The sequence below is a fragment of the Tupaia chinensis genome, unplaced genomic scaffold (genome assembly GCF_000334495.1).
Source record: "Tupaia chinensis unplaced genomic scaffold, TupChi_1.0 Scaffold000066_1, whole genome shotgun sequence".
Lineage (NCBI taxonomy): Eukaryota > Metazoa > Chordata > Mammalia > Scandentia > Tupaiidae > Tupaia > Tupaia belangeri.
In genome coordinates this window covers 7,397,332-7,408,907 of record NW_006159525.1, presented here as the reverse complement: position 1 = coordinate 7,408,907, position 11,576 = coordinate 7,397,332, and the positions used below count along the sequence as shown (strand labels likewise).

General features: G+C 43.7%; 1 long non-coding RNA gene across 2 annotated transcripts in view; it reads left to right on the top strand.

Moving 5' to 3' along the window:
* Window positions 1-11,576, top strand: part of LOC102483013 (uncharacterized) — a 61,934-nt gene that overhangs the window by 497 nt on the left and 49,861 nt on the right. Inside the window, exon 1 of one of the 2 annotated variants that reach the window (XR_001369470.2) lies at window positions 658-768. The exons of the other annotated variant lie outside the window; for it this stretch is intronic. This is a non-coding gene — a long non-coding RNA (uncharacterized LOC102483013). Of the gene's footprint in view, window positions 1-657; window positions 769-11,576 lie in introns of those variants that run through there. 2 annotated transcript variants of the gene reach the window in all.

Here is an 11,576-nt window from a genome sequence, read left to right as displayed (position 1 = left end):
AATAAAAAAAAAAAAAAAAAAAAGAAGGAATGAGTGAATAAATAAATAAATTAATTAATTATTTTTTAAAAATAATTTACTTATTGGGATGGGACCAGGTGGTGTGGTGGTTAAGGTGCTGGACACAGAGTGAGAGAGGGAAAGTAAGAAAGCAAGCTGTCAAGTCTGGGACTGGAACCACAGTCGACCAAGTGAGAATCCAGCCCTTTTAACCACCACGCCACCTGCCGGCCCCAGTAAGTAGTTTTTAAAAATAATCATTTATTTAATTTTATTTTTTCATTAATTTATTTTTAATTAGGCAGAGACAGAGAGATAGAAGTGAAAAACCAAGTCACCAGGTTAGGAACTCAAACCATGGTCAGCCATGTGGGAGTATCAAGCACCTTCAACCACTATGCCACCTGCTGGCCCAATGAAATGCATTTGTAGTGGGAGCAGCTTGCTTATTGGTACAGTGATGTTAAAGGAACGGAAAAATGGCTCCTTCTGTATTGAAAGGAGTGGGGTTTTTGGTTGTCGTTTGTTTTTGAAGTGTATTAATTTCCTTCATGGGAGGGAGAGGCATTCCTGACAGGATCTCATCACACCATGATTCACCCCCATCTGCAGGCATCCAGACAGCCAGAATCACAGGTGCGCCTGTGTGCACACGTGTGTGTTCAGGTCAACCCGAGATGTGAGCTCAGGGCCTGCCCATATGGCTTCAGCATCTTGCAGCTGTGCCAGGCCACTGCATCACCATGGATGGACCAGGAATACTAATTGGTAGGTTGGTGTAAAAGCAATTGAGGTTTCAGACAGTGAATTTGAAAACATTATAACTAGGCTCAAACACATCTTTATTAATCAAAATAGAAACCATTATATCATCACAATTTTTGCCAGAGAAAACTAAGTTTGTTCGTTTTATTTATTTATTTACTTATTTTTAGAGAGATTTTTGCTACATGGCATGTGCACTCTCTAGGAAGAGAGAAAGAGACAGAAAGCAAGAAATCACCCCCCAGGGGGATGACCACACTACAATCCCTTCCCCTCTGTTCTCCTCTCAGGATTTTGGGTATACTATATACACACATGCCTGGCATGAATCTGAAGCCTCCCAGTCTGGGACTCTAACCATAGTCCAGTGACATAACCATTATACCATCTGATGGTCCCAAATTTGTTTATTCTTATAGCATAAAAAGCTATGCTTTGGGACCAGCAGTTGGTGTAATGGCTATATCGCTGTATTCCCATGTAGTCGACCACAGTTCGAGTCCCGGACCCAGTGGTTTAAACTTACACCAGGCTCGTGTGTGTGCGTGCCCAAGATCCCAAAAGGAGAATGGAGAAGAAGGCATTGCAGCATGGCCTCCCCCTGGGTGGAGGGTGATTTCTTGCTTTCTGTCTCTCTGTCTCTCTCTGTCTTTCTGGCGAGCGCATGCCCCCTATAGCAAAAACCTCTCAAAAAAGAAAAAAAAAAAGCTATGCTTTGGGATTCAATAAACTCTTGAAAATCATCTTCTGCATCCTGCTGGTTGTGGAAGCATTTTCTCTGCAAGGAGCTTTTGAGATGCTCGTGAAGTGGTAGTTGGTTGGTGAGAGGTCAGATAAATGTAGCGGATGAGACAAAGCTTCATAACCCAATTTGCTCAACTTCTGAAGTGCTGGTTACACTGCCTGCAGTCAGGTGGGGTGGTGGAGAAGAATTGGGCCCTTTTTGTTACCAATGCCAGTTGCAGGTAATGTAGTTTCCCGTGCATCTCATCGTTTTGCTGAGCACGCTTCTCAGATGCGGTGGTTTCACCGGGATTCGGAAAGCTGTAGTGGATGAGACCCACCAAACGGTGACCACGACCTTTCTTTAGTGCAAGTTTGACTTTGGCAGGTGCTTCGGGGCTTCTTCTCTGCCCAACGTCTGAGCTGGTCGTTGCCAGTTGTGTAAAATCCCCTTTTCGTCACATGTCACGGTCTGATCGAGAAAGGTTCATTGTGCTTGCATAGAATAAGAGAAGACAACACTTCCTTGGAAAAGAAAAAGTTATTTTTCGATTTTCGGTCAGTTCATGAGGCACACGCTTATCAAGCTTTCTTGTCTTTCCAATTTGCTTCAAATGCTGAACAATCATAGAATAGTAAACTATGAGTTCTTTGGCAACTTTTCCTGTAGGTGGACGAGGATCCACTTCGATGATTGCTCTCAGTAGGTCATTGTCAACCTCCGATGGCTGGCCACTACGTTCCTCATCCTCAAGACTCTAATTTCCTTTGCAAAACTTCTTGAACCAGCGCGGCACTGTGCATTTCTTAGCAGTTCTTGGGCCAGTTGCATTGCTGATGTGACGAGTTATCTCCACCATTTACAACACATTTTGAACTCAAATAAGAAAAATGGCTCTAGGGACCAGTAGATGGCATAATGGTTATCTCACTGGGCTGCTAAGTAGTCGACCACGGTTCTACCCCTGACCCGGTGGCTTAAAAATGCACGCTGAGCGCATGCGCATGCGTGCCCAAAATCTCAAGAGGAGAATGGAGGAGAAGGGATTGTGGCATGGCCATCCCCCCTGGGAGGTGATTTCTCACTTTCTGTCTCTCTGTTTCTCTCTGTCTCTATGGTGCGTGCATGTGCCCAATAGCAAATATCTCTCAAAAAAAAAAAAGAAAAAGAAAAGAAAAAGAGAAAGAAGGGGCCGGCAGGTGGTGTAGTAGTTAAGGGTGCTGGACTCCCACATGGTTGACTGTGGTTCAAGTTCCAGACCTGGCAGCTTACTTTCTCACTTTCTCTCTCTTTTTTTTTTTTTTTTTTTTATTTGGAGAGATTTTCACAGTCCCCTTGATGGGGACTGACTCCTTTTTCACATGCCCCAGTGTTTGGTGGAAGCCTCCCTGCTGGGTGATCTGTCACAGTCAGCTGCTTCTCACCTGACTGACACGCCCCCACAGGCTAGTTTAGCAATATGTAGTCCAGCCTATTGTAATACCTGCGTAGCCTTCACCAGGCCTCCTGCTTCAAGGAGTTTAGCCTAAGGAGATAATTATTCAAACTGGGGAAAGGGGAGTGAAAATTGTTTAAGTCATTTTTAGTTTTGTAAAAATGATGGCACCATATTTAGACATCACATAAAGAGATGTTACAGGGGACCAGCAGGTGGCATAGTGGTTAAGGCACTGGACACTCCCACATGGCCGACTGTGGTTCGAGTCCTTATCTGGCAGCTTGCTCTCCCACTTTCCCTCTGCTTGCTCTCTCTCTTTCTCTGTCTGTCTGTATCTCTCTGGTCAAATTAAATAAATGAATGAATAAACAAAATTGAATAAATAATTCTTTTTAAAAAACTATTAAAAAAAAAGAGATGTTACAACACAGAATGAAAGAGATGGTAGGTGTGTCCCCCAAGGATTGACTACGGACTGACCAACCCGTGGACCATCCTGTGGACCATCTCGTTGGCCTGGCTCTCCTCATGTCATGTCTGATTCTTCCAGTCACCGCTATGAAGAAGGTGGTTGGGGCCAGCAGATCGTGTGGTGGTTAAGAGTGCCGGATTTCCACATGGTCGACCGTGGGATTGAGTCCTGAACCTGGCAGCTTGCCTTCTCTTTTTTCTTTTTCTTTCTTTCTTTCTTCTTCTTTTTTTTTTTTAGAGGTTTTTGCTATAGGGTACGTGCGCTTGGCAGACAGACAGACAGAGACAGAGAGACAGAAAGCAAGAAATCCCCCCCTAGGGGAGATGGCCATGCCACAATCCCTTCTCCTCCATTCTCCTTTCGGGATCTTGGGCATGCACGCACACGCGCCCGGCGTGAGTTTAAGCCACCGGGTCTGGGACACAAACCGCGGTCAACTACGTGGGAGTCCAGTAACATAGTCATTACGCTAACTGCTGGTCCCACAGCTTGCTCTCTCTCTCTCTCTCTCTCTGGTCAAATATAAATAAATAAAGTTAAAATAATTTTTTTTTTTTTTTCAAAAGAAGAAGATGGTTCAGGAGCTCTGGCTGGAGGCCAGGCTCACCTGCGTGAAGGTCTCCCAGGCTGCCACAGACTTAAAACAAGTCTGTCTGCAGAATGCTCACCACGACCCCCTGCTGACTGGAGTGTCAAGGACAAATCCCTTCAGATCCCAGAACGTGGCTTTTTGTAGTAAAATGAATCTTTGAAAGGTTTCCCAAGCTACTTCTCATGAACCAATGAATATTCAAGAGAGCTAATAGGAAGCCCATACAAAAGCTCTCCCTGTAACACATGTGCCACAATATGCAACACTTCTACTTTCGTCAGTCCTTACCATCTACCTCTCGGAATTTTCATACATTTCTGTTCACGGGAAAATTACTTTATATACACTGGCATCAGCATACAATGAAATACTTAGTATAAAAAAAGATTATTTAAAAAAGTGTTTAAAAAAATAAAATCAAAGGCATAAATACAATAAAAGGAATTCCTATTTCAACCGTACCGGTTACTCTAAACATCTGGGGACTAGCAGATGGTGTGGTTAAGGTGCTGGACACTCCCACATGACTGACCGCGGTTTGAGTCCCAGATCTGAGAGCTTGCTCTCTTACTTTCTCCCTCTCTCTCTCTGTCTCTGGACAAATTAAAATAAATGAATTAATAAATAACTTTTAAAAAGTGTTTAGAACTATTCCATTCCTATAAAACTAATACACGTGTACACACATACATACACATATGCATACAGAGACACATGCATGCATAAACTATCAACATCTATAGATTCTGACTTGGACATTTGTAAAAATACTCAAATACTCTTTAATTCCCAGAAGCGGGATTTTTACATTGTGTTGTTGCTGTTACTCGCTCCCCGTGCTTTTTTTAATTATTTGAATGCTTTTTATTGTTTTGCTGTTTTCTTTTAATTTTAGAGAGATTTTTGCTATAGGACGCGTGCACTTGCTAGAAGACAGAGAGTGGAAAAATCACCCCCTGGGGGGATGGCCACACATTAATCCCTTCCATTCTCCTCTTGGGATTTTGGGTGTGAGTTTTAAGCTGCTAGGTCCAGGACTCAAAACCTTAGTCAACTATGTGAGAGTCTAGAGATATAACCATTACCATCAACCATCTGCTGATGGCCTTATCATTGTTATAAAAACTATACAACAGGGGCCAACAGGCGGTGTGGTGGTTAAGGGTGCTGGACTCCCATATGGCCAACCATGGTTCGAGTCCCAGACCTGCCAGCTGGCTTTCTTGCTTTCCCTCTCTCTCTCTGTCCCTCTCTGGTCAAATGAAAACATATAAATCAATAATTAAATGTAAATAAAATAATTATTAAAAAAACCAAAAAAACCTATACAACCTTGGGGTCAGTAGGTGGAGTGGTGTTTAAGGCGCTGGACTTCCCTCATGGCCAATCGTGATTTGGGTCCCAGACCTGGTGGCTTGCTTTCTTGCTTTCTCTATCTGGTGAGCATATGTGCCCAAAAGCAAATTAAAAATAATAAATAAAATGTAATGATTCTTTAAAAAACACTATACAACCCTTTTTAATTTTTTTAAGTGTTCCCTTCACAAAGCTAATGTCATTAAGACAATGTTGGGAGTTTGGCCAGCTACCTGTTTAGGAAGGGGTGTGGTCATTATTACTAAAAGTCAAAAATGAATGAAAATCTAGCCCAGGAAAACTGACTCACCTTTTTGTGGGAGTCCATACTAGGTGGAGACATCCTAACTGGTAGATATTTTAAACTTTCTACTGGAAAAACAATTGGAATTTAGATGACAACCTTAATGGATAGTATATTTCAATCCTTTCATTTTCTTTTTTACAAATCTAGGAGGTTGGGGTGGAGAAAAATTGTATTGTGCTTTCAGAGTAATCTTCAGTTACTTAGGATTCCTAGTTTTATTTCTGGCTTTGAAATATATCTGTGGGGTCTCCAGGAGGTGGTGCAGCAGTAACATGTGATATTTTGTGACGCTGACCTAGGTAGAGGGCTCCAGGTTTGTTTCTGGAGACTTTCCTGAGTCCCCCAGGCCCATGTGTGCCTGTGGTCTAAGGCTGGCTGAGGCAAGGTGGACTGCAGCATCCGGACCCTATTGGGGCTAGCTGTCCCTCTCATTTTTGCTCATGAAAGAAATAAATATGCTTGAGGCTGGAAAGTGACATGGTGGTTAAAGGTGTTGGATTTCCACATGGCCAACCATGGTTCGAGTCCCAGACCTGGTGGCTTGCTTTCTTGGTGCCTCCCCACCCCCATCTCTGTCAGGTCAAATTTAAAAATAATCATAATAAATGGAATTAAATAAATAAATAATTCTTTTTAAAAATATGCTAAAATAAATTAATAGCTATATATTAATTATTAATAAATCTAGCAAGATATGTATTTATGCACACAGAATAAGAACTTATCTATGTCATTGAAATTTTGAGTTTTTCAAGATGGGCTCATGGGCTGGCAGGTAGCATGGCTGTTAAGGGCACTGAACTCTCACATGGTCGACCACAGTTCAAGTCCTGCACCTGGCAGCTTGCTTTCTGACTTTCCTTCTCCCTCTTTCTCTTGCTCTTGTTCAGTCTCTCTCTGGTCAAATAATAAATAAATAAATAAAACTTTAAAAATATATTTAAAGTAATAATAATAATCATTAACTATTATTATTATTACTTTGGAGAGATTTTGGCTATAGGGCACGTGCACCTGCCAGAAAGACAGAGAGACAGAAAGTGAGAAATCACCCCCCAGGGGGAATAGCTATGCCGCAGTCCCTTCTCCATTCTCCTCTCTGGATCTTGGGCATGCATGCACATGCTCCTGGTGTGAGTTCAATCCACTGGGTCTGGGACTCAAACCGCAGTCAACTACATGGGAGTCCAGTGACATAGCCATTATGCCAACTGCTGTTCCCAAATAATTATTTTATTGAAATTTATTTATTTTATTTCACTAGTGAAGGACACAGTGAGAGATAGGGTAAATGAGAAAGCAAGCTGCCAGGTCCAAGACTTGAACCATGTGGGAGCCCAATGCCCTTAACCATCATGTCACCTGCTGGCCCCTCCAAAATAATAATTCTTTAAAAGAAGGCGGGGAGGGCTCTCATGACCAGCAGGTGGCATGTTAATTAAGGCGCTGGATTCCCACATAGGCAGCTGTTCAAGTCCTGGACCTGGCGGCTTGATGCACATGCACATATGTGTTCAAAATTCTGAGAGGAGAATAGAGGAGAAGGAATGGCAATATGACCACCCCCTCTTCCCAGTGGGGAGGTGATTTCTCACTTTCTCTCTGTCTCTCTCCAGTATGCATGCCCTATGACAGAAGCCTAAAAATAAATAAATAAGTAAGTAAATAAATAAAAAACAAAAATAGGCAAGGCTACTTACAGTCTGTTGATTTACAGACTGTTTGCCTCACCAATGCTAAAATTCTATAACAAGGCATAGTGGCTAAGATGCTTGACTCCCACATGACTAACGGCAGTTTCAGTCCTTGACCTGTGGATTGAAAATCATGCCAGGCACGTGTGCATGTGTGCCCAAAATCCCAAGAAGAGAATGGAGGAGAAGGTGTGGCCATCCCCTCTGAGGGGTGATTTCTTGTTTTCTCTCTCTCTCTGACTCTGTCTTTCTGGCATACCCTATAGCAAAAACCTCTCAAAAACAAAAACAAAAACAAAACAACAAAAAAAAACAACTATAGAGAGCCTTGCCCTCTCCAGGAGAGAAGATCACAGTCTCAGTCAGTTAGCTGGGAACTAGACAAGAAGCAGACTAATTTCAGTGCAGTGGCTTAAAAGCTAAAGATTTATGCAGTCTTCTGTGAGAAAGCAGATGAAGAATGAGACCAGCAGATAGTGTAATGGCTATGTTGCTGGACTCCCATGTAGTCGACTGCGGTTCAAGTCCAGGACCCGGTGGCTTAAACTCACACCAGCCGCGTGTGCGTGCGTGCCCAAGATCCTGAGAGGAGACTGGAGGAGAAGGAATTGTGGTGTGGCCATCCCCCCTGGGGGGTGATTTCTGTCTCTCTGTCTCTCTCTGTCTTTCTGGTGAACGCATGTGCACTATAGCAAAATCCTCTCAAAAAAAAAGAAAAAAGAAAAGAAAAAAGAAAGCTGATGAAGAGGGCATCTAACCAGCCTGAGCTTAAAATATGCTTGGGCCGGCAGGTGGCATGATGGTTAAGGGCACTGGACTCCCACATGGCCGACCTGGACCTGGAGGCTTATATTCTTACTTTCCCTCATGTCTCTCTCTGTCTCTCTGTCTCTCTCTCTGTCCCTCTCTGGTCAAATTTAAATAAATGAATAAAGTTAAATAAAATAATTCTTTAGAAATAAATGAATAAAGTTAAATAGAATTATTCTTTTTAAAATAATAATGTTTTGGGACCAGCAGTTAGTGTAATGGCTATGTCACTGGACTCCATGTAGTCGACCGCAGTTCGAGTCCTGGACCCGGTGGCTTAAACTCACGCGAGGCGTGTGTGCGTGCGTGCCCAAGATCCTGAGAGGAGAATGGAGGAGAAGGGATGGCGGCGTGGCCATCCCCCCGGGGGGTGATTTATCGCTTTCTGTCTCTCTGTCTCTGTCTGACTGGCTGGCGAGCGCACGTGCCCTATAGCAAAAACCTCTCCAAAAAAATAATAATAATCATGCTTTAACAGTCTCGTGAGATAACTAGAAATTAGCCGAGCATTCCAGGCAGAAGGAATAGCCTATGCAAAGGTACACCGTTGTGGGAGAAAAATACAGTAGTGGTATGGGGGCAGACTGAAATGGAAAGTAGTACATGGCTGGACAGAGGACCAGATCAGTTTATGCAATGCTAATGTCTTGAAATGTGGGGAACTCTGGAAGAGTTTTAGGCAGAGGAGTGAGAGGATCCCATTGATGTTTTAGAAGTGCTCTGGCAACAGCTGTAGGGAGGACTACTTTCAAGAGGGTAAAATAGGGCATATGGAAAATGGAAAACAGTTACAGCCCTTTATCAGTGGTGCGTTGGTAAATGCTTCACAACTAGCTCTCCAGGGGGGGAGCCCTGATGGTAGTAATTGCCGTTTTCTGTGGTGTAAATTTTTCCATCATGGCGAACAAAGGCAGATGGGAATATAGATAAGGGGCGTGCTATAGCTTGGCTATATCCCCTGAGTATTCCTGCGTTGAGCTACTCTAATGGGATTAAGAAGGTGAACACTTGATTTGCGAAGAGATCTGTAATGGACTGGGTGTGGGGAGGCGGGGATTATTGAGTCCTGGTGGGTTTATAAGGAGGTGGAATGAGAGACTGGCTTGGGACACAGACCACGGTTTCTCTTTTCATGCCCCCAGCAACCTCTCTGCTCCTGTTGGCCATGTTTTGAAAGGGCCTATCTAATGTCTCTGGACATCCCCACCACCAGGATAATGAGTCAAACAAACCCTATTTCTTGATAAGTCACCCAGTCTTGGGTATTTCTGTTAGCAATGCAATCTCAGACTGAGACAAGGTGGATTAGATAGGAATTTAGGAGGCAAATTGAGTCTTGACAACTGAGAGGGATGAAATATAAGGTCTTCCAGATTTCTCTCTTGGGTGGTTGGGATTGAGACTAAAATAAGGACAATAAATAAGCAAACTATGTGGTCTCTCTTGCTCTCCCTACTAGAATGCAAGCTCCTTTTGGTATTGAGACTTTTAATTATTTTGTACACTGCTATATCCCTAGCTCCTAGAATGGTGCATGGCACAGAGCTGATGCTCAGTTAATATTTGTCGAATGAATGACTATCCCCCAGTTAAGCCACAAAAAAGATTGCTGTTGACTTAAGCAATGGCAGTGTCCACAAAACAGTCCGGGGCCAAGCTGAGATGGGTTGAAAAGTGACTAGGGTTGAGACAATGCATAGGCAACACTTTAAAAAGCTCGTCTCAGAAAACAGGAGACACCTTGGATGGCAGCAACTCCAGAGAGTTTTACATTACTTTGAGGAGAAATGACCCTTAGCATGTAGCTTCAGTGCCCCCGGGAGCCATCCTGAGCTCTGGGGCAGCGGAAAGTGGTCTGTGGAAGCTGACCGCGTGTCAGGACCGGAAGCTAGCTAGCATTACAGCCACAGTCCAGGACCAGCAGTGGTGTGGTGGTTAAGGCAGCTGGATTCCCATGGCCCACTCCCTGGCTGGAGTCCTGGACCTGGTGACGTGAAAACCATGCTGGGCACATGGTCATGCATGCACAAAATCCCAAGAAGAGAATGGAGAAGGGATTGTGGGGGCGTTGCAGAAAACCAGACACTGAGGAACGGAAAGCAGCACTCGGGGGGATTAGGAGAACTGTTTATGACGCCAGCAGACACAGAGGAGTTAACACCCTGAATCTCCGCCCCAACTGGGGGTTGGACACGGTCTTTTTTTTTTTTTTTCTTTTTAGTGGTTTTGGCCTTAGGGCATATGCAAAAAGAGACAGAGACAGTGAGAGGGAAAGTGAGAAATCACCACCAGAAGCAAAAATGGACAGTCTTTTATGGGGGAATTGGGGAAGGGAAGATCTCCAGGTGGGGATTGGGCTCAGATCCCGCCCTACACAGTGTCAAAAGGAGGAGTAAGAGAAGCAGGAAGTCTAATCCATTCAAGGTACTAATTAATCTATTTAAGGTACTAATCCACCCAAGGTGTTCAGGTTACCCTGTAGCTCCAGGGAGGGCCAGTAAGTTTGCTGGAGGGCAGAAACCTTAGACAGCTATCAGCCCTGAGTTATTAGTCATAGGAATTTAACAGTTAATAAATTCAAGATGGAGTCTGGCCTGCTTCAGTGTGGCCATTCCCTCATCCTCCTGGTTATTTCTCATTTTCCCCTTTTTCTCCCCTCCCTACATACTGTCTCTCATCAAGGAGCACACGTGCCCTATGGCAAATTAAAACACACACACACACAAATGTGAGAGCTGAGTCTTCAAGAGCGTGAGGGAGGGATCTGCCCTGTGGAGCTGAGATGAGTTCCGTCTGAGATCCAAAGTCAGGGAGTAGAAACAGAAAGATCTAGATTGTACGGCTTGTCAGATGCTTTCGGTGAACAGATCTGCTCTGTAGCTTAGTAGTTCAGAGTTGGATCCCACATAGCTGACCACAGTAAAGTGTCCCAGCACTTTCCTGGCCCTTGGAAACACATGCATGCAAAGCCAAAACTCCTGGGAGGAGGAGGGGACGGGAGAGGGGACAGGGGTGGAGGAGGGAAATGGAGAAGGATGTGTGATGAGATCACACCCGTTCTGGGGAGTGCTTTCTCTCGTCTGTCTTACAGGGGTGCACACTCCCTCTGACAAGTTTTAAAGATGCTTACAAACCAGTATGCTCAATTCCTGTTTGGCTTAAACAGAAAGGGCCATGATAAGCCTGGCCAGCAGAGTCTGGGAATGGAACCTTGTAAATATTGACATGAAAGCTCTCTCAAATTTTTCATTGTGGTTATGGATGTGATGAGGGGAAAAAACTTTTTGAATAAAATGTATTCTATTTAAGCTTTTTCTTTCCTGAAAAGATGCTGTTTTCTCACCAAGACAACATTTCAAAAAATTTTAAAAGAATTATTTATTTAATTTTATTTATTCATTTATTTTAAATTTGCCAG